Here is a 26,124-nt window from a genome sequence, read left to right on the forward strand (position 1 = left end):
GTACAACAATATATTATTTGTCATATGTGTAAGAAACTTCTTAAAAGGATTTCCTAACAAGAAATTTTTAAATTGAGCTTTTTATAGGATGGGGATAACTCAAACATAGAAGTCTAAATTTAGTGTTTCTTAGAAATTTAATGTGTCACCACATGTGTCACCACTCATATCGCACCCTGTGGCGTTGATAACAATAGCATAATGTCTCCCTGGAAAGGCTTTCCCAGAAAGTTTTGAAAGTGTAGCAAGAAGATACTCCAAATTGAATAAGCACCCAAAATGAGGCGGTTCTCGGAAACAACTATATTAATTTCTAGGTAGAAAACTCCCTTTTCAGAAAATGTTAAATAGGTGTTGTAAACATATTAAATCTCTGAACCAAATTAATTATATTAATTTCTGCATAGACAACTCCCTTTTCAAAAAATGTTGAATGGGTGTTGTAAACATGTTAGAGTTGTTTCATATAAAAACATTCACACTCTTAATCCTATACCGTACAATTACTTTAACGTTATGGTAAACATGTTTAAATTTATGAAACAAATCAATTATTATATTAGTTTCTATGTAGAAAACTCCCTTAAATTCAAAGAACATTGAAGGGGTATTCTAAACATGTTAGAGTTGAATTTAAATAAATAAACTATGCAGACAACTCCCTTTTCCAAGAATATTAAATGGGTGTTGTAAACATGTTGGAATTGTATTTAACTAAATAAACAATATGGTTATTCATACTCGATTCTTTTGGAATGAGAGTGTAACTCTAGTTAATAATTCAGCGAGGATTCTTTTAAGATTCATTCTAAGGAGTGACTATCTGTTGTGTTTCACACAGTTTTTATTTTCATTAAATTAATATTATTTTAATAATTTAATTATATATTTTGTTGGTTTAAATATACAAAATATATTTTAAATAATATCGCTTTATGTAGAATATTTAATATCAAATTTTCATTTCTAAAATCTATTGGAAATGTAATGTTGACTTTATGAGGCCCAATCCTTTAAAAGGAATTCCAAATTTAGAAAACTTGGTTCAAACAAAATTTTGAAGACTTTTTTTAATTATAGATTACATAATTTAAAATTAGATACTTTCTCCTTATTAAAAGGTATTTATTAAAAATAATATTTAATTTTAAAAATTTATTATAGATTTTATAATTTAAAATTAGATATTTTTCCTTATTAAAAGGTATTTAGTAAAAATAATATTTAATTTTAAAAATTTATTATAAGTAGTTTTAGAATATTCTTAACTAATATAATTCATATTTCTTGATATATATAATAGAACCTACCATATGTAAAAAATTTACTAATAAATTGCATTGAAATTGTAAAAAACTTATTTATAAATTACATTGAGATTCTTACATGGTTGCTCAAGTATTGCTTAATTGAGGTTATTATTTAATTCTAGACAATTTTGGTTAAAAATATAATATTAAATTTGTTTAGTTTAGTGTTATAATTTAATGTAATATTGTTTAGTTTAGTTTAGTGATATAATTTAATGTTAATGGTTGAAATTTTTTATACAACTTATAAATATTTCAATTCAACATTTTGTATATCATTATATTGGATTTGTAAGTGTCAAGGGAGGTTAAATCTATCAAGGTGTAAAAAACATTTACAGTGTAAAATTCAAAAAAAAATTGCATCTCAAAAACTTTGATCCATTTTTGTATTTGATAGATCTTAGCTTAAGATGGATTTATGTTAGTTTTGTGTGTGTGTGTCTTTTGTCAACCATTTTCTAAGCATAAAAAAAATTCAATGTCTCTTTGATTTTGAGTAACACACAAGAATTTGTGTTAGATTATAAGGATTTGTTTTTAATTGTTTTATATAATATATAGTTGACATTGAAATATTTTATTTATGATTCACATTGTGCACATTAAAATAACTATTTTTTTAAATAGATGTCTCTCACACATTGTGTTGAAAATAGCAACAAGAAATATTTAAAATAGCATTAAAAAATCATAATTTAATTTGTCCTTGAATTAAATTGGGAATAAAATTGTAATCCACACCTCATGACAACTTGTAGTAGTTAACTAAGTTAATTTGAGTTAGTTGGCTCAGTTAATTTGAGTTGAGAATCTAACTAGAGTCATGTAGAGTGTCTCCTACAATTAGGAGCACTAGTTGAGTTTATTTTGAGTTGTAATTATTTAATTTAGTCTAGCTGAGTTAAAGTCAATTAAACTAGTTCCAATTGATGGAGGAATTAGTGGGAGGTCTAGTGGGGTGTAACCTGCAGTAGTTGGGTGTACCCTGCAATAGTGGGGTGTTGCCTACAATAGTTGAGTGTTGCCTACAGTAGTGGGGTGTTGTTTGTCGAACAATGGGGTGCTACCTACAGTGATCAACCAGTAAATTGAAGATTCACTCATAATTAACTCATGCATGTCAGATCAGAGAAAGACCTAGTTGAGATTGGAGTTCAAGGACAATGTACTATCAATTGTAAAATCATCTAAATTAAACATATGGTGCATGCAGTCAGAGGAAGGCCTATGAGGATTGTGTAATTCATAATTGAGGAATTTCCCCATTAAATAGGGTCTAATTCCTTGAGGAACAACACAAGGAATTAGGAGCTTGGAGGCTTGGAAATTTGGCCAAGTATTGGCCAAAGGTAGTTAGTCAAGCAGAGGATAGAAAATATTTGTGTAGTTTGAGCTCAAGGTTGAGAAAAGCATATTGTATTCATCTAGATTCTTCAACTAATGCAATATACAGATCGCAGGGATTTTAGTTATGGCTTTCCCCAAACAATCATTGTGTTTTGTGTGATTGAATATTTTCTCTTATATGCTTCGTGATTCCATCGATCGTTTATTGTTTCCGTTGATGAGTAGAGTAGATTCAAGTCAATTGTTTTAGCATATTATAATCTGCGGTTTGAATCTACAAGGAATTTCTACATGGTACTAGAGCTAAATTTGTAGAAATTTCTACATGGTATCGGAACTAGATTTGTAGAAATTTCTACATGGTATTAGAGCTAGATTTGTAGAAATTTCTACATGGTATCGGAGCTAGATTTGTAGAAATTTCTACATGGTATCATAGCTATATTTGTAGAAATTCCTACATTGTCTCAGAGCTAGATTTGTAGAAATTTCTACATGGTATCAGAGCAGAAATCACTAAAGAAGAGGAGAATATGAGTTTGGCTTTTGCAGGAGAAATTTAATTTGCAATATCATACTTCAGAGATAGTCGGATGTTGTTCTATGGATTGAGACTCAAATATGCCCTTGAGGGTATTTTGAACTATATTTCTTGGAAGGATAGGATGGAGGCAATGTTGGAAGACAACAGGCTTAAGGAATTCATAGATAAATATATTCCTAAGCCTCGAGCAGTTGATGCTTAGGATTTGGGAGAGTTGAGAAAGTGTGTGGCAAAGGCAAGAAGGATTATCTTAGAAGGAGTTCGAGATCATATTATCTCAAACCTCCATGGTAAGGAGACTCCTCCATATGTGATGTGGAAGGAATTGACAAACCTATTTCAAAATAGTAGTGACCATAGGAAGTTGGCACTAAAGGACAAGCTCAAAAAGATCAAGATGGAGAAGGGTGACACAATATCGAAGTACTTGACCAATTTTACCCAATGTTGGGATGATCTTGGAAATGTCGATGTTACAGTTGTTGAAGATGATATAGTGATCCTAGCACTTCTAAGCCTTCCCGAGAGCTGGCACAGTTACGAGGACTCATTCAATGGGGAGGAGAAGCTACCAGAGTGGGAGTGATTGTGGTCTAACTTGATGGAAGAAGAGATTTGGCAGAACACCAGAGATGGGACCTCATCCAAAGAAGTGGAAGAGAATTTTGCATTAGTCAGCAAAGAAAATAAATCCAAGGGAAAGAAGTCCCAAGGCGAGGAGGGAAAGAATAAGGACTTGTCCAACATCAAGTGTTTTCACTATCACAAGTTTGGGCACTATGCCCCAAAAATCCCACAGAAGAAAACAAGCAAGAAGGAGCCTACAGTAGCAGCAGCAGGTGAATCTCTAGCTTCATAATTCAAACTTGATTTTACTCTCATTTCATGCATGGAAAGCATTGTAATGGGAAGCATGTGGTATCTCGACAACGGTGCCTCATTCCATATGACATCTAATAAAGATCTCTTCAGTGACTTGGAAGAGAAAGACCTTAAGAAAAACATAGAGTTTGGAGATGATGAAAGGTATAATGCGACTGGTATCGGTACAGTTACTTTTCAGAGGGAGTCTAGCTCCCCTCTTAGACTCACAGATGTGATGAATGTTACAAGACTAAATAATAATCTTGTTTCCATCACAATATTGGAATATTGTGGCTACAATGTGATATTTAGCAAAGGAAAGGTTTTCCTTAGACACATCGCCACAAGACAGGTGAAACATATCAGTGTGTGAGTCAAGAACATGTATGCACTTGAGGCACATGATGCATGAAAAGTCTTGAAGATCAAGGCAAAGGTTAGAGATTCAGTGGTTGAGAGGGAGCATAAATTACCTCTCAACATGCAACCTCAGAAGCAGCCTCAGCAAGTTGTGGAGAAGCCACAATTGGAGAACAAGAGAGGAGACCGAGTGGAGACATCCACTCAAGCGGATTCCTCTAGTAGGGGAGAATTTCGAGCCAAGTGGGAAAAGGGATCACATGCAGCCATACCTCCATGTGAGAGGTGGGGCGAGGTGAAACAATAGTCCGAAGAGTGCACAAATTTACGCAGGATCCATCGAGGTGTTTTTTTGTCTCATGGATCATTACCTAGCTACGGGAGCCTACAATATTCAATAACAGGAGGATCAATGTCAGTCAGATACTGAGGAGTGCAGAGCAATGTTGACAACAGAGTAGGATGCTCAGTAGTAGAGTCAACAACAATATAGCTTTCCCAGTAGACAGTTGTAGACACAGTTAATTCAATGTATTTTGTTTGGATATTTTTTTGGGGTTGCAGATGTTGTAGTAAAAAACAACAACAATGGAAAGTGTTGCATGCAGGACATTCCAAAGGTATCGGAATAGGATAGAGTTGAATTCATTTCTTGTTGAGAGGGAGTGTTGAAAATAGCAACAAGAAATGTTAAAAATAACATCAAGAAAAAATCCTAATTTAATTTGTCCTTGAATTAAATTGGGAATAAAATTGTAATTCCACATCTCATGACAACTTGTAATACTTAACTAAGTTAATTTGACTTAGTTGGCTCAGTTGAGTTTATTTTGAGTCGTAATTATTTAATTCAGTCTAACTGAGTTAAAGTCAGTTAAACTAGTTCCAACTGATGGAGGAATTAGTGGAAGGTCCAGTAGTGGGGTGTAACCTGTAGTAGTGGGGTGTAACATGAGGTAGTGGGGTGCTACCTGTCGAATAGTGGGGTGTTTCCTGCAATGATCAACCAGTAAACTGAAGATTCACTCATATTTAACTCATGCATGTCGAATCAGAGAAAGACCCAGTTGAGATTGGAGTTCAAGAATAGTGTAATATTAATTGTAAAATCATCTAAATTAAACAGATGGTGCATGCAATCATAGGATGGCCTATGAGGATTGCACAATTCATTATTAAGGAATTTCACCATTAAATAGGGGCTAATTCCTTGAGGAACAATGCAAGGAATTAGGAGCTTGGGAGCTTGGAAATTTGGCTGAGTATTGGCCAAAGGCAATCAATCAGGCAAAGGATAAAAAATACTTGTGCAAGTTGAGCTCAAGGTTGAGAAAAGCATATTGTTTTTATCCAGATTCTTTGACTAATGCAATATACATATAGCAGGGGTTTTTAGTTGTGGCTTTCCCCTAAAAATAATTATGTTATGTGTGATTGAATTCTTTCTCTTATATGCTTCGTAATTTCATCGGTCGTTTATTGTTTCCGCTAATGAGTAGAGTAGATTCAAGTCAATTATCTTAGCATATTAAAATCTACAGTTTGAATCTACAAGGAATTATTACACATTGGGAAGTAGAAAGCATATATCCATGGAATGTGAAGTCTCTCTCTCTCTCTCTCTCTCTCTCTCTCTCTCTCTCTCTCTATATATATATATATATATATGTATATAGATATATATATATATACATATATATATATATATATATATATATATATATATATATATATATATATATATATATATATATATATATATATATATACATATATATATATATATATATATACATATACATATATATATACATATACATAGATGATGCAAAATTATGCCATTTTGAGGTTGACATTGAACTTATACTAAGAAAGCATTTATAAAAGAAATTATATTTTTTTTCTATCAATTACTTCATCTCTTTTTATATGCAAATTTGATGTAAAATATTTGTTCTTATTAATATTCATGTTTCTTATTGAAATATTTTTTTGTTGTTGACATTTTTTTTTTAATATAAGCATTTTTTATTTCTTCTAATTCCAATTAATTAGTTGTCTTCAACTAATAAAAGGTGAGACACATTCCACCCCACCATAGGCTTAGCTACACTATGGTCTTTCTTGTAGTAGGCCAGCCCTAAACCAAACCATGAATCCGTGAGGAAAGTTCTAGCTTAGAATTATAGGATGTAGTCATGAAGACCATTCTCCTTCATCAAGATAATCTCATCGGTGCTCTTAGGATCACACTAAGCCCAGAGTCTTCCCATTTGATTTAGGTAGCCTCTCATCTACTCTGCTTAGCAAGAATCCAAAGGAAAAATCTCTCCCAAACCATCAATGGTGCAAGGATGAAGGCCACTCTCCATCATCCACATAAAAGCTAGTATAAGGTCCTTCAACATATTGAGGTAGGGCCTATTCTCATTCACAATGGACCTACACATCACAAAGAGATCCCTTCTCTAGGTTAATAGTTCATTGGTGCTTGGATTGTATGATTTGGTGCATGGTCTCAATAAGTTTTCTTAATAACTTCCCACACCATGCCTACACAACACAGAGGTAACCCTTCACTAAGCCAATAGTCCCTCGATGTCTCCCTCTAATAATTTTGTGCATAAATCAAACAAATTACTCAACTGTTTCAGTTGGCCCTCTAGCTAAGGCTAAAGACATAAATTTTGGCCTCACTCACAACGATGCAGAATAAAATCATGCACAAGATTTTCCTTTAGTTGACATGAGAGCCTCCTCTCATATCTCAATTTGTCTCTCTACTCGACCATAGTAGGCTCTTCTCTGCACTTTTTTTCTCTCCCCTCACAAGTGATTTTTTTTTACTTTTTCCTTCTCCCTTAGGTTTCTTCCTTAATGCGTTACATGAGCTATGAGAAGTCACAAAAAAGGAGGGTACTTAGCCCATACCTCTAAGCATTTTTCTACCACTTCCCCACTCCTCTTGTAAATATTGGTAATTATTATCAAACCTTCCCATTAGATGTTTTCTTGCAAAAAGTTTAACAACCTTGGAATATTGGCTCAATAACATGATTCATGGGTAAGGATTAATTCCAAAAACCCCTTTATCATGCCTTCTCAAGGTTTTCATCAAGAATTCACCCCATCATCAGTTGTTATTACATTATGATTACAATTTTTCTAGATCGTTCAACCCATTTACATATACTTTCCCATACATAAATCATTAACATAATTAAGTAAAATTACAATATTAGTGGAGAATTAAAGGTTGCAATGTTACACAAACTTTGATTTTATATGTCTTAGATTCTTACGTAAAAAAATTCCTTACATTGGTATCAGACGGTGCAATGGAATGTGCAACATCCCCTTCTCTTATATTACGAGTGCTTTAAGCCTACGCTCAACAAACCTGAATTCCTTATGAAGTATAACTAAATAAAATAAGCTTGCATGAGCCCAAAATGCAACAAGAATAAGCACAATAATTTAGGGACACAAGAGGAAAGAAAAATAATCTATTTATTCTTATTAATTTAATAATATATAGAATATAGGCAATCTTGTGCCTCACTACTTCTCTTGGCCTCATATTTCTTCATGTAATCCACAATCTCCTTTAAAACATTTGTCTCATCTTATAGCTTCACACCACACTTCTTTGTTCTTCATTTTCCTCCTCTTTTCATTCAATTCTCTTCTTACTCTCACTTTTACTTTCAATAGTGGCAAACCTAATCTCCTTCTCAATTATCATATTTATAGGCTTGGATGTAGAAATTTACAATATCCCTTTAGAACTAATAAAAAAAATATTTGTTTCTTTCCATTGTGTTTGTCTTTCCTATGTCTCACTTCATATGCCTCGAACATCACCTACTTTATTTTTCTCTTCTTCTATCTGTTTACACACCTTATCCATTTTTTAATCTATTTTGCCTTTAACATAATGTTTATTAAACAAATTTCAGTTTCATCTATGTGTTGCCACTTCTTTCACTCACAACTTCCTTTTTAAACTTCTTGTCACGTTTCTAGAGGAATCTTTCCCAATGCTTCTTCCTCCTTGTATGATCACCATGCATGCTTCTCTTTATGCAGGTCTACAAATCTACTTATATTATATTAATTTATATGTAGACAATTCCCTTTTCAAAGAATTTTGAATGGATATTGTAAACATGTTGGAGTTGAATCTAAATAAATAAACTATGTATAAACAATATGGTTATTCATACTCTATTCCTTTGAAATGAGTGGAACTCTAGTTAATAATAATTCACGGAGGATTCGAGGATTCTTTCAGGATTCCCTTTGAGTGACTATCTAATGTTTTCATTAAATTAATATGATAGTAATTATATATTTTGTTGGTTTAAATATACAAAATATATTTTAAATAATAGTACTTCATGTAGAATACATCAATTTTTCTTTTGTAAAATCTATTGGAAATGTACTCTAGGTAATGTTGACTTTATTAGGCCCAATCATTTCAAAAGAATTCCACATTGTACACCTTTGGAAAACTTTGTTTAAAAATGTTTTTGATAATTCTTTATTTTCTATTGTACATTTCATAATAGATTTCATAATTTATAATTAGATACGTTTTCCTTGGTAAAATTTATTTATTAAAAATAATATTTAACTTATTATATTCATATAAAATGGTAGTTAATATTCTTCATTAATATAATTTATATTTCTTAAAATATATATTAAAACCTATCATATGTAAAAAAAAAATTTAAATTACTGATCAGTTACGTTGGGAAATTGTAAAAAACACTTATTAATAAATTACGTGGAGATTTTTGAAGTGTTATTAAAGTATTGCTTAATTGACGTTATTGCTTAAATTTAGGCGATTCTCATTAAAAATATAACAATATTTTTTTTAGTTTAGTAACATAATTTAATGTCAATGTTTGAAATTTTTTAAACCATTGGTATTCGTGGTTAATAAAAATTTTAATTTAACATTTTGTACATTAGGGTAGATTTATTTTATGCGGTCAAATAGCAAGAGATTAAATTTACTAAAGTGTAATTTTTTTTAGAATGTAAAATTTGAAAGAAAAATTGTACCAAAAAATTTTGATCTATATCTGTATTTGATAGATAAGAGTTTAAGATGGATTTATGTTAGTTTATATGTGTAGCTTAAGATGGATTTATGCTAATTTATGTGTGTATGTGTGTGTGTCAACTCTTTGCTAAGCATAAAAAGAATTCAATGTTTCTTTGATTTTGAGTAATACACAAGAAAATGTGTTAGATTATAAGGAACTTTTTTAATTGTTTTATATAATATATACATAGTTGAGATTGAAATATTTTATTTATGATTCATATTGTGCACATTAAAATAACTATGTTTTTAAATAGATGTCTCTCACACATTAGAAAGTAGAAAGCATATCTCCATGGAATATGCTCTCTCTCTCTCTCTCTCTCTCTCTCTCTATATATATATATATATATATAAAGTTGATGAAAAATTGTGCCATTTAAGGTGGACATTGAACTTATACTAAGAAAGCATTTATAAAAGAAACTAGAATTTTTTTATTATGAATTATTTCATCTCTCTTTATATATAAAGTTGATGTAAATGTGTTGTTATTAATATTAATGTTTCTTATTGAAAAAAAGATATTGTTATTAACATTTTTATTTTATTTTTTAATATAAGTATTATTTTATTTCTTTTAATGGCATGTTATTGGACAAAATCTCTTCTATTATTTCATCAGAGAAGCACATAAATATACACATTTCATTAATCATCATTTTTTTATACACATTTCATCAATTATCATTTTTTTCTCAATAACTTGGTTTTCATCAAAGATATGAAGTCCACAAGGGTCCTTATCTCATCCAATTCATTAATTGTCTGCAACTGATAAAAGGTGAGCCACATTCCACCCCACCATAGGCTCAACTAAATTGTGGTATTTTTTGTAGCAGGCTAGCCCTAAACCAATCCATGAAGCCATGAGGAAAGTTCTAGCTCATCATTATAAGGTGGAGTCATGAAAGCCATTCTCCTTCATCAAGACAATCATGAAGGTCATTCTCCTTCATTAAAACAATCTCATCAGTGCCCTTAGGATCACACTAAGCCCATAGTCTTACAATTTGATTTAAGTGGTCTCTTAGTTACTCTGCTTAGCAAGCATCCAAAGTGAAATTCTCTCCCAAACCATCAATGGTGCAAGGATGAGGGCCACTCTCCATCATCCACATAGAATCTAGTATAAGGTCCTTCAACCTATTGAGGTAGGGCCTATTCTCATTCACAATGTGGCCACAATGGGCCTGTACATCACAAAGAGAGCCCTTCTCTAAGTTAATAGCTCATTGATCCTTGGCTTTATGCTTTGGTGCATGTCCTTAATAAGTTTTCTTAATAACTTCCCACACCATGCTTGCACAGCACAGAGGGAACCCTTCACTAAGCCAATAGTCCCTCATTGTCTCCCTTCGGCGCTTTTGTGCATAAATCAATCAAATTCCTCAAAAGTTCTAGTTGGCCCTATATGTAGGGCTAAAGAACAATGTAAACTTTGAAATGGGAACTATAAAATCAAAACGGGAACTCTAGCCAAAAAAACATGAAAAGTGTGTATATTAGAATGATGCTTTTTTTAGGGCTAATTTTCAACAAATTTAAAAAATGGCAATAAACCCGGTTTTTTTTTGTGGCAAAAACAATTATTTTTTAGGAAAAAAACACACTAATGTTTTTGGTAGAATAACATTTTTCTTTTCGAGGTATAATTTCAGCATTTTTTAGTAGTGACGATAAAAATAAAATAATGGGATCTGAAACACATTAAATTCCATTAGTTTTCATCCATGTTGTTAAACATATAATAACATGACACAAAAGATCACTAAAATTCTAATTGTTTTCAACCATAACATTAAAGATGCAAAAAAAAATGGAAAATTTTCAACCATAGAATTAAAAAACTCTAAGTTTTCAACACATTTAAACTATGACATTATGAACAAATTACATGACTAAATTAATCAATATGTCAATACTTGTAGATTGAATGAAACATAAATTATATCTCTAATTTATTATTGCATTGTAGATATTCTAAACAATAAAAGTCATCATAATTAAAACATATAATCCAAAAAACATAAAAATGATGCTCATAAGTAGTAGGGATAGTGAATTCTAGAGCAGGTCGAGTGCGTTTGAAATGCCCTGGATCTAACTAGCTTAGTGCCATAACATGCTAACTCACCCCTTACCTACTGCCCTGGCATGCCAAAAGAATGTGGAAAGGACTACTCTACCGGTAGATCAAATGGAAGGTCGAAGGAGAGCACAAGTAGATGAAAGACCTGGCTATAACTACTTTCTTATACGTCATTACTGAAAAGCATATTCTCCGTAAGTCAATCGATTATGATAACCTAACGCGAAAAGCTCCTCATTACTTCATTTAACACCATATGGAAATCAATATTTTTATTTCAAGATATGATGCAAACATCAGTTATATAAATTGTCTTAGACAATTCTTCAAAATCACTCTTATTTTCTTGCACACCATCAGAATTCACATCTTCAGATGAATGACTGGATGCAAATGAAGATGTTCCATATTCTTCTCTTTCATCAACTAGTGCCCCATCTGAGTCCACATGCATGCCCACCATTTCAGGTTTCAAAATTCTTCTTGGTTTATGGCTGGTTTCAGCAGACTCCCATCTCAACATTGTTCCTTCTGGTAACAACTTGTTCAGAATATCTATCGTCTTGAAGCGAAGAGTTCCTCTCTTTGTTAAATTGAAGTCATAAACAAGTATGTCAACATCCTCCAATTTTAAGAGGTATGTGCAATGACAATTTATATTTGTACTCTCTCTTTTTCTCTTTCCGCTAATTTTTTTATCAACTACCATCTCTGGCTTGTACACATCATTGAATGGTTGTGTATTTGTGGCATACCAATGTACTTCAACACCTACAACATCTTCATTTTCTGTAATGACCTTTATAACCTTCGCAACCCATAATGGATAGCCATTGGGATCTCCATCTGCTAGCACTAATATCATGCAACCCTCCTTAATATCTTGTATTGAACCCCTGTAAAGGTATTCCATGGCTTCACGTTGTGCATGAGATCTTCTAGAACCAATATATATTTCTCTTTCCTCTACCTGTGAAGAATTAATAATACCTTCAGATTGTTGTTGTTCAACAATGTTTCTTTCCTCATGTTCATTTGAAACATTTTGTGGCCAAATATATGGATTTTTCAAAGGTATACCTTCATTTGTTGTTCTTGAAATGATATCATTTTGATTATTGAAAAAAGACTCCCACCAAACTAAATCAGCAATATCAAAGTGCTCATATGTATATCTAATACTTTTTTTAATTTCTTCTAGGAAATCAGAATCATTTATAGCTCTAGTCTGCCTGCGTGCATAATGAACTTCAGCAACTGGTTGTAATAACAATAGATTTGACGCAAATATTGGATGATCTGGAATGAAATTCAAAAATTTCAAACCTGATGACGACGTCCATTTTACAATAGTTGAATACTTCTTGCCCCATAATAGTGTATAATAGTGTTTTCCCATCAACTTTTTTGATACGAAATTGATGTTGGAAGCTAATGTCATTAAGTTGTTCAATGCATTTCTCCTCACCACGCGATCCCAAAATAAACCTTCGCATGTCAAAAATTTCTTCCAACACATCAAAAATTGGCTCTGGCATGTATGATTTCTTAATACATTCAATTAATGATGGCAAGCTGCCAACTTCCTTCCTCCTAAACAACTGAACATCTGACCAATATGGTCATGAGTGTGCCCAGCAAGAAGGAAACCAACCTTTACCTTCTGAAAATTCTCAATTCAACATCATGTTTAGATATCCAAAAACAATCTGATTTTTATTTTCACAAGAAGGGTTGTCCAATTGTAGATACAAAACTTCAGGAAGATTACCAGACCAATGATAAAGCACATCATGAATTATGGTTATTGTCATATTTGCATCATTATGAATATTTGGAGCTGTGAAGTATACCCTTGGCAACATTTTCCCATTAAAGACCATACAACTGACCAAGTGATACTAAATAAAATTTTCCTCCTGTAAATTTTTGGGTGTGCAAACAAAATGTAATAGAAGTGCTTTCTTTTGGTCCATACCATCAATTATTAAACCCCAAATATTTATTTGGATTATCATAACACTTCTTTCGATGCTTTTACAACTTTTTCATTTCACTTGTTTGTTGTTCACAATGCTCTTGAAATGCTTTGACAATTGAATCTACACAACATAAAATAAAGTCATTAATAAATACGTTTTCATAGTTTATGACTATACATTTTTAAAAATTAAATTATGTTATGAATGCTTACCTCTTTCTTCCCCTTCACATTATCCCTTTTTTATTTAAGAGAAGCACGTGCACTGCAAATCCCCATCCTTGTCTTCTTAGGAATATGGACGTTGTTGAATTATTTCTTCCATATCTTCACAAAATATTGATATGTAATAAATAGACCATGTCCTTCAGCACCTTCTGCATATTCTTTGTATAAGTTGTAGATTTCTCGTCTAGAGAAATTATCCAGAATATGTATTGTCTCTCTATTTGGCATACACTCTCCATGCTTTTAAAAGAGGTCTTTCATCCATGACATTTCATTATTTGACAATGGCCCAAACTATCATTTATGACGTACTTCTAAATAAAATGTGGGATCCTTTTCCAAATTTTCTTAGTTTCTTGACAAACGAAAAGTACCCATTCAAAGAAGCATTTTGAAAGACTTTCTACAGATAAATAAAGACCCAATATGATAATCATAACCTGACAATGTAGATTGCATGCACCCCACTAAATATGAATTTTCGTGATTTTATTCATTAACAAATATCTCTTCCTTTTCTCCAATGCAAACTTGAAATCCATATATTTCAAAAAATATTTTTGATAACATTCACTTGAAATGAGAGCACTGATAGAACTTCTTCTCGTTAGATATTCTGCTCTACACCTTGTATAACTAGAACATCTTGGATTGATACGAAAAGGTATGATCCTACTCAATACAATATTTGTTGGCAACATCTCCATCATTGGATCATCATCTGTATAAGCCTTTTCATCATCATTATGAGGAATATTATCCTCACTATGATCATTTGTGCTTTTGAAATACTCATGTGGAGGATATTCTTCATCTTTCCCTTCTTCAGTGTTACCCTCATAGTCCTTAGAATTAAGACTAAATGGAAAATTTGACTCAATGTTTATTGGATATTCTTCATCATGTGCATTGTCAGTGTTGCTCTCATAGTCCATAGGATTAGGACTATGTGGAAAATGTGACTCTTTACTTATTGGAAATTCTTCATCCTACCCTTCGTCACTACTGCTCTCATAGTCCTTAGGATTAGGACTAAGTGCTTCATCCTTCCCTTCGTCACTACTGCTCTCATAGTCCTTAGGATTAGGACTAGGTGGAAAATGTGACTCTCGATTTATTGGAAATTCTTCATCCTGGCCTTCATCGCTGATGTTCTTATAGTCCATAGGATTAGGACTAAGTGGACACCATGACTCTCTATTCATTTAAAATTCTTCATCATGCTCTTCAAAATTGTTGCTCTCATAGTCCATAGGATTAGGACTAAGTGGAAACCGTGACTCTCTATTCATTTGAAATTCTTCATCATGCTCTTCATCACTGTTGTTCTCATAGTCCATAGGATTAGGACAAAGTGGACACCATAACTCTCTATTCATTTGAAATTCTTCATCATGCTCTTCATCACTGTTACTCTCATAGTCCATAGGGTTAGGACTAAGTGGACACTGTCACTCTCTATTCATTTGAAATTCTTCATCATGATCATCATCATTGTTTCTCTCATAGTCCATAGGATTAAGACTAAGTGAAAACCGCGACTCTTTATTTATTTGAAAATCTTCATCATGCTCTTCATCATTGCTGCTCTCATAGTCCATATGATTAGGATTAAGTGGAAACCATGAATCTTTATTTATTTGAAATTATTCATCCTACCCTTCATCAATGTTTCTCTCATAGTCCTTAGGATTAGGACTCAGTGGAATATTTGACTCTATTCATAGTGGAAGAATTTCTGTTATATTCATCAATATGAATAAATTTGTTACGCGATGAAGATGTTGATGCTTCACAAAGCGAAACTTCACTATCAAAAGAATCCATGCCTTTCAAACAAAAGAGGTTGAATGATACAAATGAACTATATCCTAATGATAATATATAGCTTAAAGAATGAAAAATTTCCTCCAAAGTTTCCCTCTAAAAATTTTCGCCGAAATTTTTCCTTCCAAAAATTTCATTTAATGTATTTTCCTCCATAATTTTCTTCTACAATTTATTGAAAAATTTTAACTAAAATTTTCTTATGAATTGGATGTTTTTTTGAATTTTTATTATATCTTCTACCACACATTTAAAATAAATTGCTATATCGCCATAACACGATTTATATGTTAAGTTTTTATTAAAAAAAAAATTAATACCACATTCACCATGTGGTAAAACAATTCTGTAATGTTCACTTTATCATAATTACTATATCACCATAACAAGATTTATAAAAACAAATTAAACTGTGCGGTAAAACAATTATGTAATGTTCTTTTTATCATGGTTCCCTATATCGCCATAACAAAATTCATATGTTAAAGTTTTTATAAAAACAAATTAATCCCACATTAACCGTGTGGTAAAACAATTCTGTAATTTCCGCTATATTATTAATTTTCAATATCACTATTCCTTACATCACATCAAGGCTTTTCGAGGTTCGTTAAAATACTTGGATTGATTTTGTGGAGCAACTACATTGTTATCGACAACATATTCAACAGAAGATTATCGCATTTGAAAGGTTAGTTTGCTTTTTGTTGTGTGCAAGTTTTAAAATTCAACAGGTTTACTAGTAGTTTTGTGTCACTTGGGTTGTTGTTTTCGTGTAAAATACCTAAATAAAAACATGTTCCAATAAAATATTACTTAATTTTTTATTAATGAAATTTAGATTTTTTTTACAAATTAAAAATTTGGATGAGTCAAGCTTACCCGACAACCCCATGGCAGGCATAATACCACTATGTCTGCAGTGGGCATGGTGGGCCCATTCGTGCTTGCAGGCGGCACCCACCCCCATGGGCCAGCCTGCCAAAGATGAGGGTTGATTCTGAGAATCAGGCCTCTAGCCCCACAGGCTCGTTGGGTCGCGAGGGTGGGGCGGGAGGGGGATTCCCGTGGTGGTGGAGGCTGGATTCTAAGAATCGGACCTCCACCACCACGGGTCTCCAACGGCCCTCCACCCTCGCCCCACCCCCGCGGTCCAACGGGCCCATAGGGGTGGAGGCACGATTCTCAGAATCAGGCCTCCACCACCACGGGTCTCCAATGGGCCTCCACCCCCACAGGTCCATTGGGCCGCGAGGAAGGGTGTGAGAGGTTGCGTGCAACCCCCTCCCGCACCTCCCCCACGACCCAATGGGCTCGTTGCACCGCGGGGGTTGGGCAGGAGGGGCTCCATGCGGACCCCTCCTGCCCATCCCCCGCGGCCTAACGAGCCCGTGGGGGTGGAGACCGGTGGGGGTGGCGGCCCGATTCTCAGAATCGTGCCTCCATCCCTGCAGCCCATCGGGCCCGTGGGGGTGGCAGCCCGATTCTGAAAATCGTGCCTCCATCCCTGCGGCCCATCGGGCCCGTGGGGGTGGCAGCCCAATTATGAATGTTGTTAGCAGTTTATACTCAGGGTCCGAAGAATGTATGACAAAGAAGCAAAAATAGTAATTCATGATGCTATAAAACTACATCCAAGGGATCAACAAAGAATCTTTATAGTGGATAAATCTAGCAAAGGTAGATAGGTTATTTTTTAATATGAGGAAGTTGACACTGATGCTGAAGAATATGTTGCTATTACTGAGGATGACATTAGAGCTAATGTTAGAAATGAGAAGAGCCATAAAATACCAAAAGTAACAATGCCCAGGAATGTCTCTGTTCTAGTTAATGATGAGAATGTTAGGAGGAAGAAAATGAAAGTTGAACATTCTCAAGTAGTCAATGCCAACAGTGAATATCCTAGTGAAAATTCAAAAGAAAGCAGGGAAATCATTACACTAGGAGCTGATTTAGAGGATGGCATTATTAAAACAAAACAAAATGCCATTCGACATAACTTGACAAAGACAAACTTAATTGAGGGTGGTCGTACATTTCAGCTTAATGTGAGACAAATCTATAAGCCAAGTGAAGGACAATTTAAATATCAAATCAGAAAGCCACACCACCTGCATGTTCACAACTTGAAGACATTGATGAGGTACAATCCATATGCTCATGTGGTTAATTATGTGCTTCTTGTTGATCCAGTTCAAGTTCCCAATAAAGAAGCATTTGATAAGTCAAAATGTTTTGAATATAATTATTATGTGCTTGGGGGGAACCATTCTATAGAAGCTCAAAGGCAATTGATGGAGGAATATCCCAATAACCCACATTTTGAAACAATGAAATGTATCATTTATGTTGGTTTATTAGATACAAAAGAAAAGTTATTGGCATGGGATCATAATACAAATAATGAATATAGGATGTCTATGACTTTCATCCAAAGGGTTAGATTTATTCATAATGAATTTGAAGAAAAATGTAATGGGGATAAGATAAATGTTACTCAAGGATTCTGAAAGGAATGTTGTATGGAAATAGGCTATCAAATTGAGGAGAAAATCAATTCAAAAGGCGGTGGAGTAAATTCTAATAGATTCAAAAGTATTGATAACATTTTCCAGTTGGCATTTAGAACTGGAGAGATATGGAAATTGATTAATGAGATTTTTAACATGTGGGAGAACATTGGCATTAAAAACCAGAATGCCAAAAAGTCTAAACCATAGATATGTAGCAACAGTAAATCAGGTCATGAAATGAAGCAGCTTCCAGAAGATATAACTATCACACCTTGGAGATCATTGCAAGGAGTGAAGGATGAAAAACTTGTCAAAGGAATATTATCTCATGTGAATTCAGGGGAATTATCATTGGAGGAAATGTTTGAGGAATTTAAAAAGTAAGTTTGTTGAATTATTTTTACTTATTTCTAGATTATAATTTTATTTTAAATATAACATATTGTTCCTGGAAGTATTTGTTATACATATCATGATATTAACTTTTTTTACTTTATCTATTTAGTCATAAAGTTTACATGAAAATACAAGAACAAATGGTTAACTTGTTGAATGAAGATAGTTGGGATGATGTTGTACGCAACTATCCAGATTCAATTTCTACATCAACACTAAAAGATTTTTATCTTGCATTTAAAAAGGTATATTGATTTATACATTCATTTTTATTCATCTATATACTATTTTTATTTTATAACTTATACATATATTTGTTTATTTTATTAAAGATGAGGAAGGATGCAAATGGAGCACCAGATAGTTTCAGAAGCTTTATTGAAAAAATTAAGATCAAAAGACTGAGAAAGCAATGTCTTAGGAATGTTGAACTTGATCCAACTCTTACTCATTTCATTTGGAATGGGCTTGAAACTATTCAATATCAAGTAATACAAGGTGATTTTGAAGATATTTCTAAACTCATACTTAGAAGGGATTATTCCCTAGTTTTTGTAGATATTCCCCATGGTTTCAATATCCCAAACATTAACTATGATAGTGACCCGTATACTTATCAAGCTCTTAGTAAAGTGGTTGTGGGATTTGTAGAAGTCACATCATCACCATTATGGAGATTTGTGACATTTCATTCAGACACATAATTGGCAATGCATTGGGCATGGAATCCCCCCAAGGCATGTTTTGGGGCTCAAAGCCCAAGTTTTGACCGAATCTTGTTGTAAAGCTCTGCGAATTGCAAGCACGGGGTGCGAAAGTATGATAGAGTCACAGGGTTGTTCGCCCTAGTGCTGTAATGTAATGTCGGCTGGATAGACCTACCCATGGTCCGCGGACCATGGGATGGAATAAATAGAGCGAGGCTCTAACTGTAGGAGAGAGATAAGAGGAGAGAAGTAAGGAAAGATTCTAAGTGACTAAGTCGTAAGTTGAAGTGTGTCTTTGGGTCGTAGAGTAGGAGAAGGCTCTGCAGCTGAGTGCGCAGAGGCCTAGTAGTCTGCAGCTGAGTGCACGAACCCCTGCAGTTGAGTGCGCAGGATGAGTCAAGTCTGTAACAGTGGAAGGAATTAATAAAGAGAAGTTTTGTCATAATTCTATGTATCTGTTCTTGGGTTAATGCATGTTTGATATAATTTGAAAATATACTGTTTATTTACTGTGCGCACCTATATGAATGGTTTATGTTGTTAAGTATAACTTAAAGCACACAAGTAGGCTAAGATAATTAACTAACATTGGAATACCAGTAAGGTCTTGGGTAATAATGCAGAGCGCGGCGTTCACCCCCTGCATAGGGTTGCATGAAGTTAGTATATCAGGCTGCGAGGTACAGGAAAGTGCATGAAGCAAACTACGTGTAGGGTCAAACCGCGGACTAGCTAAACTCCTCAAACATCTCCAGGGTGCGGAAACCTAGTTCTAGCACCCTCCAATACTACTTCTGGTGAGACCTCAGTTCGTTCTCCACAGACTGTTGCCAAAAGGGCTAGTAGTACCGGGATTTGTTTGGCTAACTTAACTCTGAACCTGGATCAGGCCCCAATAAGCCAACAAATGGTTCCGTTGTCAAGACTGGGACCTGCATAGAGATGTCTGATTTCGTATCACTGGAATCTGACAAAGAAAGGAATTGAAGAGTGGTTGGACAGAAAGATTCACGAGTTCGTGGCACAGGAAAACAAGAATCCGCGATTATTAAAGGAAGAGTGGTTAGATTGCTACTTATATACGGAAATCCACGAAATTTTCTTTGCATCCTTCCCCTCTGAGTTGTACGAGTTGATCGCGAAGCTAGCAAATAGTCAAGGAAGGTGTAGGCTCGACAAACATATTATGTGGACTCCAGAGTTGGTGTGCAGGCTAGAAGCAGCAGAAGGTAAGATTGCGTGTGTTATGGATCACTAGCTCGATCGAATTATAGGAGGATTTATCACTGAGTTCACAGTAGATACTTTAGTCAGCTATAATGAGGTGGAAAAACGCTTCCTCAAAGGACCGCAAGGTAAGTGTGTTAAAGCTTTGAACACTTGGATTAAAATGTTGTTGTGTGAAAAGCGGGTTATGCGAATAAATTGATGTTTGGGGCTACGTGAAGTGGGAGCATCTACATAAATGAGCATAGCACAGAACTAGAAACTAGCCCCTTTATTTCACCTCCATGAGAAAGCCAAGAAGAGCTCATGAAGGTTTCACCAAGAAGTGCAATCAGTTTGATAAAGCACCGAATTCTACACATACCACTCCCACCTACAACACCACTAGTTTCACCATCTTCACCCCTATCTTCACCCACACCACCTTCGCCACCACCACAGTTCAATATGGCAAGCGCGATAAAGTTGTCGGTGTTCAAAGGAGTAGGGAATGAAGATCCAGACCAGTTTTGGTTCGTGGTAAGGGCTGTATGGGAAGCACAGGGAGTCATGAATGACAATATAAAGAAAGCAATGCTGGTCAGCACTCTGCAGGATTGCGCACTGACTTGGTACATTAAGCATTCCAATGAAAATCTGAACGCAGGGATCATGGATATCCAAGCTGCACTAAATAAGGAATTTAGCAAGCCAAAATCAAAGACACAGTCAATCATTGGATTTAAGGAAATTGTGATGCTTCTAGGTGAGACCCCCTGGGAGTTGGATCAGAGACTGAAGTGTACAATTCGTGAAGCCAATATGACCTTAATGGATGGGCAACACCGTGCATGGTTTGTAGCTTCACTAAAGCCACATCTAAGGAACGCGTTGTCACAGCAAAAGCTAACCACTCAGGCCGAGGCCTTGGAGATCGCGATGAGACTGCCCAAGACTTCGATACAAGATCCTAACCTGGGAGTTCAAAAAATCCACGTGTAGTTGAAAAACTTGTGCCTTGAAATGCAGAGTTTGAAACAAGACAGGATGGCTCGCCTAGGAGTGCGTGAGGAGGTATGGTGCATAAAGTGCAAAGGCCAAGGACATGACAAGGACCATTGTCCAGTCTTCGCAAACTACATGGCAGGAGGAGGACCAACGCCAATGAGACTGGAGGCACAAGCAAGAGCAAGCGCGGCGCCTGCATTATGGTGCATGATTTGTCAAATAGGAGGAAAGCATGCTACAGATAACTGCCACCTATTACAAAATTATATGCAGAATTCCCAAAAGTTGTTCTGTAATTTCTACAGGTCAATAGGCCACGATGAGCACACTTGTAGAAGTTATGAACTGATGATGGATCAGACTCCTACCTACAGAGTTCAGACCGAAACACGGGCCCTTAATCAAAATGCAGGGATGGTGCGCACTGGATTTCAAGGGCGCGGACAAGGTTGAGGTGGAATGGGACTAGGAAGAGGTCGCAGACAATTGATATGTTACAATTGCGGAGGGTCAGGGCATTATGCCCACGATTGTACAAATCCAACGAGACCATCATGCTTATATTGTACCTAGTTTGATCATGAGATGGAGGACTATCCCATGCTGATAGCGAGGTTGCGTGATAAAGGAGCACTCCAACCTCCCCCGACTCAGAACCTACAAATGATGAGGTCTGAGCTGCGCAAGGAAGACCCGAATGTAAATATCGTGCTCCAAAGTGGTATCACAATAGGAGATGACAAAGACAAGCAACCCAAAGAGAGTGCCTAGGTTCGCAAGGCTCCAACAAAGGAACCAAAATTTGATTTAGAGCATGCTAAGGAGACATTCATGGAAGCTAAGAAGAGCTTCATGGATGCCTCCACTTCAGGAAGTAAAGACAAACTGGAACCAGAAATGGACCCATCAATGCTCACTACATTTTTGGAGACATGCATGAAGTTGTTGTGTGACAGCAAAGCTGTGAAGGGACTGCAAGAACTCATCACTAGAGGTGCTGGAACCATGCCAAGAGAACTATGCGTAGTCTGAAAGCTCAGGAAGCACACAATGCAAATAGGAAGAGAGATGAGATTGACCGTGCAAATTGGGGAATATGAAATGGATCAAGTGACTTTGGATCTAGGATCGGACGCGGACTTCCTACCAAAGAAGACGTGGGAGCACATGGGCAAGCCTGCACTGCAATGGTCTCCTATTCAATTGCGAATGGAGAACAAGCAAAAGATCCTACCTATGGGAAGATTGCAGGGAATAACGGTAGATATCGAAGGTGCAAGCGTGCTAGCAGATTTCGAAGTGATAGAGATTGTTGATGACAGAATCCCTATCCCGTGCTGCTGGGAATAGATTGGGCCACTGACATGAATGGAGTGATCAATCTAAAGAAGCGCAAGATGATTTTTGAGAAAAGGTCACTGCACGTAGTGGTACCTTTAGACCCTGCGGAAGGATCGCACTACACAAAGCCAGTGCATGACTACGATAGCGACGACGATCTAGATTGTATCTACAAGATAACCGCGTGAAAGCAGGACTGGGTAAATCCAACAGCAGATGGAAAACTTTTGTGGGAGCGTGAAAGCTCCTGCACCTTAGATTCAGACGAGGAAATAGAACGATGGCAGAACCGGTTACACGAGGTAACCACGCTCAACTATAACATGATGACAAGGTTATTGAGCTGCATGGCAACATAGGTAAGAGATCTGCCTATATGTGATGGGTTAAGCAAGGTGGATGATTTCCTAGAAAAGTTTAAGAGAGAAGTGCCGGAAAAGGAGCGTTTCGACACTCTAAAATGGGTACTGCACACTGCACCCGCAAGATTGTGGGTTACGTATCAAAGAAATTTTGAAGACTGGCGCGAATGCAAAAGGATGATGCGCATGCGGTTTGGAAAGCCTCAGATGCTGACGAAAGCCGAGTATGATGAACGAAATAGCCCACACACCCACCTTTCAAGATGGGTACAGGTGTATGGTTTGCAACCTACATGAATGCACATTGTCCCCACGATAGGAAACATGACCAACAAGCAGGAGCGAGCAAGACAATGGCGTGAACAACCCCTCCATTTGGGACTAGGAGGTATGATAAGACCAAGCGCGCAGATGGTTATCCGCGTGGAAGCCTTTAACAAAGTGTGTGAAGAACTGAATAGGGTCCACAATGCGAAATGAACTGACTAGGACCTGCGCATACCAACGGTTCTATGGGCGTATACGACCATGTGCAAGAACTTGACCGCGTAGGCACCGCCAAGGCTAGAATATGAGACAAACACTGTAAGCCCTCTAGTACTTGAAAATCCTAATCCAGCACTGGTAGGGACAACGGTTTGTGGAACCTTGGAAGCCAAAATCCAACAAGAAAACCTTAGACTACAAGAACTTGAAGAAGAAAGGGTACGGTTAAGAAAGAAAAGCGCGTTGGTGGACGCAGAAGTCAAGAAGCTGGAGGACAAGATAAAGGAATATTTTCTAGCCGAAAAAACTAGGATGGTAAGGTAAAGTGCATAAGATCATGTTGACAAGTTTGAGAACTATCGTCGTGAATTGATTAGTCTGATGCCCTGGCTTGGACCACATATTGCTAAGCATAGTGACCAGGGTAGCGCGTTGCAAATGGTGAAGTGTGCGATGCCGACCATAAAAATAAAAGGTGGGGATTCTCCAGGAACCATGATAGAGGACAAGATGGGACTGTACACGGGTGGTGCGGCCACCTGACTAGCCGATGGAAATATAGTCTTAGTGCTCCAAGCAGTTGAAAGGAAGTGCGGGACTATAAACTACTCTACCCGGAAGCTACACAAGGTTGGAGCTACGCACAGAAACAAAAAGTCACAAGGTTCGCGGCCACGCACGGGGGTTTGCGCTGCCGCACGAGTTTGCCAGAAATCGGCCGTTGAAGTCACTATTCACAATGGGATGCTCGACTTAAGGCCAAATGGAGCAGGTGACAAGCATTTAAGACGTGATTTATGGGCAAAATCTAGGAAAATCTGCCGCCATGGGAGCATCAATGAGCCGGATTTGGGAGGAATGGTCGAATTCAAATTCCAAGAGCGCTATAAAATACAAAGGGCTGCCTAGAAAACAACACTTGGTCATTTGCGAATTGAGCGGTCGAGCAGAACCCTGATTGTTGTGAGCCAAGCGTTGATTAAGCCCCTGAATTCACGAGTGATAGATTGTTGCACAGATACAATGGCAACAACTAAGGATGGTATGGAGATAGCAGAAGTGACCGCCGAGGAGGCCGCGCAGGCCATAACTATGGGGGATGTTCCAGAAGGTGCCGAGATTATGGAAGAAATCCCAAAATCACCACGTACGCCAAGACCCAAGAAGCACAAACAAGTAATGTCTCTCATACACGTGTCCCCACGGAACCCGCTGTGCAGCAAACTATTGATGGAGGAGAAGGGGAAATTCGTCACTATAGAAATAGACGAAGAAGAAGAAGATCTGCATGAGCTTATCATCGCAGAAGAAGAAGATGAAGGCATGGAGGTGGATACTCAGCCTATGCACTTTACGACAAAACTGCCTGCCTATGTTCCCCCGCGAAAAGGGAAGGCCAAAGTGCCCAAGGAGTTGGACGAGACCAAGAGCTCGCTCCAGACCCCGCTCCTCCCAGATGGCATTATGTTTGAAGGCACGCACCTGGGCCGCGTGCCAAGCTTGAAATTCGAAGATTGGGACCTCGCTGACCATGAGAAGTTCCCTCACCTTGAGACCAGAAACCTCATGAAGCAGAACACCGCGGGGGGGGTGACAGCATTAGAGCCGTGGAAGTGGTTGCGCGGAGTGGAAAAGGTCAGGTTGCTGAACCTACTCTGGATGTCGCATTTCCACCGCACCCCAATAACCCTTTTCCTCATCAGGCAGTTGCTCTACCTAGTGCATGATATGTGTTTATGGTCGGAGGAGCCCATCCCCATCATGGCAGACTTGATTCATCGCGTCTCCTAGCTTCCACACAAAGGAGAGGATCCCGCGGCCATATCGAAAGGGAAGGGCAGTGGTTTGGCCATCGCGGAGGTCATGAAGAAAAAGTACACACTGGAAAAGAAGAAGAGGGGCTACACCATCTCCAGCATCAAGGACAAAGCAGTACGTGTGGCAAACCAAATCCTGGTAGTAAACGTTATGCGCAAGTGCTGCACAGACGAGGTACCTGCACCAGTGGTCGCACTGGCCGAGTAGTGCGTGGAGGGGGTCCAGTTTAACTAGTATGAATTCCTTTGCACGAAATTTTTAGAGAATTGTTGCGAGGCCCAGGAACAGGGCAAAACATTCCACTATGTATGGTTTTTGTTGTCCATAGTGCTCGTAGCTGAGGAATTGTCAAAGGATAGTCAATTCCCCATAATTGATAGAAATTTATCGGACACCGCGAAGTACACTTCGCTCTGGGCCACAAAGGATGCTAAAAGGATACACGACAACAATCTCTTCTGGGTGTTCATGAAGATGAACCTTAGAATGTGTATCAACCGTAAGCTACGGTTGTCACTCACAGTTTACAACAGTTTACAGAATTTTGCAGAATTTAAGGCAGACATGGATAACATATATATCAGGGTGTGCAAGGACCCGACTAAA

Source organism: Pinus tabuliformis, chromosome 6, assembly GCF_031772625.1.
Source record: "Pinus tabuliformis cultivar Carrire ecotype Pingquan chromosome 6, CPIR1, whole genome shotgun sequence".
In the NCBI taxonomy this organism is placed as follows: domain Eukaryota; kingdom Viridiplantae; phylum Streptophyta; class Pinopsida; order Pinales; family Pinaceae; genus Pinus; species Pinus tabuliformis.